Source organism: Gavialis gangeticus, unplaced genomic scaffold (genome assembly GCF_001723915.1).
Source record: "Gavialis gangeticus isolate Ggan-Ray unplaced genomic scaffold, GavGan_comp1, whole genome shotgun sequence".
NCBI classification, from domain to species: domain Eukaryota; kingdom Metazoa; phylum Chordata; order Crocodylia; family Gavialidae; genus Gavialis; species Gavialis gangeticus.
Window position 1 is genome coordinate 133,956,959 of NW_017729025.1, and position 3,350 is coordinate 133,960,308.

Here is a 3,350-nt window from a genome sequence, read left to right on the forward strand (position 1 = left end):
CCGCCGCCAGGAAGGCGGCCCGGCCCGGCCCGGCCCGGCGGGGGGAGCCGGAGCACGGCTCCGGGGAGCAGCTCCTGCCCCTGTCCCGCTCGCTAAAGCAGCCGGTCCAGCAGCCCACCTGTCGGCATCTCAGTCCAGGCCCCTCTTCGCAGCGGCCCTGGCCGCCGTGACTCAGCGCCGGCGCGCTCCTTATCTTCTGACTTTATTTGGCCTTATCTGCGGGCTTTCCGCACGCAAGAGATGACAAGTTGTTTGGGTTTTTTTAAAAACAAAAACAACTTTGCGCAACAGTCAGTCAGGGCCGGTCCAACCCGGGTGGTCCAAATGTTGAGGGGGTGGGGGGGGGAATGATGTGCAGAACAAAATAATAGGAACATCCTTCTAAACAAGAGCCCTGGCGGGCTATGGCTCCACCGTGGTCCAAGACCTCAAGGGAGAAAGACCTCCAAAAAGATGGCTAGAATGGACCTCCATCACAGCTACAACGCCTGGTTACCTCCACATAGCTACATCAAGGGCTTGGACATGGCTTTAAGTGCACCTCATGGCTGTCTTGCACTCCACCCGTGACTCGTACCTTTTCAACTCTCGAGGGGGGTTCGGATAAGAGACGCTAGCAACGTCATCCTAAAAGAGATATTGGAAGTGGTGTGGGCGCCGATTACCCTGGGACCAGCCCTGGATCCCGTGCTGCAGCAGCTCTCCATGCAGCTCTTCTGCTCAGACCCTGGAAGAGAGGCCATGCTTCAGTATCAGGGCCCGTGACTGAGAGAAGCGCAGAAAATGAGGGAGCTTAGCCCTGAGGTGTGGACGGGGTTGTATAATCTTCTGATGAATGTGTTGCATCCTTCAGTCAGTGTGCTAGAGGCAGTATCTTTTATTAGACCAACCTGTTGGAAAAAAAAAAATCTTTATTTACAAGCTTTCAGGCACACATGCCCTTCCTCAGGCACAGGAGAGTGCAAAGATTGTAAAATTACATCCTTCACACACTTCTGCTTTGTGCACGAATTGCCAAGCAGTTCACATTTGACCAATGCTGCTATATTGCCTGCAATGAGAGAGGAGGCAAGTTGTCCAAAGTCACGCAGCAAGTCAAAGGTCAAGTTGAGAAGAGACCCAGATGTCAATATTAGTACTCTGGCAACATGAAGACATTATCCCCCCACTCCATACTATGGAAAGTGAATCCCTTTTCAAAGGGCTTTCAAGTCTGTGGAGAAAAGGGCCAAGAATTATTATCTGTCAAAACAGACGCTGTTACTGCTCGCTTGCTGTGTGCCACACAGGAAAATTAGGCACGTGGTTTAGTACTGCTAATCCCTAGCAATTTGTAAATAATGAATCACGCCCCAAATAATATGATACTGATTTTTTTTTAAATCTTTAGACCTAAAAAGAATGGAAAATGTATTAAATTTAATTTTCCTTTGGGTTTTCAGTCTTTTAGGATGCATATTTAGGAGCCTTTTCCCCTGCCAACCATGTAAGTTTGAAACTTGCTTTAAAAAAATTAAAGCTGAGGTTGTTACTTTGCAAAAATACAGCCCTTAATATTACAAGAAATATGAAAAAAAGTTGTTAGAATTTGCACAGAGGAGACATGACAATATGCTTTTCACAATATTTTCCAATCTGCTCACATTTTGGAAAAGCAGTCAGAAGAGGCATAGAAACATCTGTCTATCTATCTAGCTCCATATCTTGTCTCTGCTCTGACCATCACCACATTCATCAAAGAAAGACACAAGAACCATAAAACCAATGCGAAAGAACCTATCTATAAGTATTGCCAGTGTTTAGTATCTAATGACAGTTACAAAATGGCAGATAGTTAACACTGTATCAAGACACATCACAGAACCAATCAAAACAGTCTAAAGTCCATCCTCAGCCTTGTGGCTTATTGGGTTAGCAATACAGTATACCAGTTTCTATAAGGAACAGCACATAGGGGAACAAAATCTCTCACTGCCTGGCTGAAATGATCAGATAACTCTTTGCAGCTGGGTTGATCCAGGACAACCTTCAACACAAGTCTAGAGTGAGGTTTGAAATCATGCTTTTGTACCTGTAGCATCCAGCTCTATGGGCTGTGATGAAGATAGTTTTGCCACATTGCCACCATGTCCTTTCTATGACTGATGCCAGGTAGTAAAATGTAGTCTCTAATCCAAACACCTGTTAGTCAGTGGTTACTTTATGCCATGATAACACAAGTGTTTATCCATTCTTTAAAACAGTTTCCAGCAGCATCCGGAAGGATGGGAGGACCAGGGCAGCTGCCCTAGGCACCAACTTGGGAAGTGGAGGAAGGGAGGAGGTGGAAAAATATTTGCTGCTGCAAGCCACACAATAACACTGGTGGTATGGTGGCAGCTGGAAAGCGCTGCTGCCCCCATGCATGGCACTGCCCTGGGTGTCCAGTTGCTTTGTTATGACTGATAATTTTGCTTTATCTAATGTGGTTACAGATGTTTTCATTGCTATAAATGTTTAATCCTGTTTGAAGCCTACTAAGGTTTTGATCACAAGGTTATGCCATGGTAACAATTTCCACAGATTAATTTTCCACTGTGTAAAAATGCATTATCTTTTATGTTTTATTGTTTGTTCTTCAGTTTCTTTGAATGTCCACTTGTTCTTGGATTATGAAATAGCACTCCATTTACCTTCCCCCTATAATCTATATTTCCCTTATGACTTAAAAGAGACTATTTATATGAGTGCTTACAGGGCCAGGCTTTTCACAGGAAGTTTAACATCTTGACAGCAAGCATATATATGACACTAATCCAGCGTAGAACTCTAGCTATCCTGTGAGGACAGTTTGGCATTCTGATTTGTGACAAAGAGAAATTTAGTAAAGTTTTGCAATCCTGTTTGCGTGTCAACACTCTGAAAAAACAGAAGGCAAATACTGAAAATCTCCCTGATGCTGAATTTTGTGCTAATACCAATCTTTTAAGACAGTTTTCACCAAGGAGATTACTTAAAATGAAACATGCATTAATCAACATTAGGAAATAGTTTCTCTTTTTTATAGGTGATGTTTATTTTATTATTACAAATATGTTACTTTAGATGCTAAAGTGCTTTGAAGTTAAGAGATTTAGAATTCTTTTTCTTTTTAATATATTCATATTATTGATTATACTATTCTGAACAGCAAAATAAAGTAATATATCAGGCTGAAAAAGGTTTCCATATCTTTAATGGATCCATCAGTTGTATCCAAGAATACTGGATATCAGGTTATATACTTATCTGAACCTTTTCTTTAATCAGCATTGTAACTGATATGTATATCATTATTAGATGCAACTATGGAAATTATTCATACTAAAATA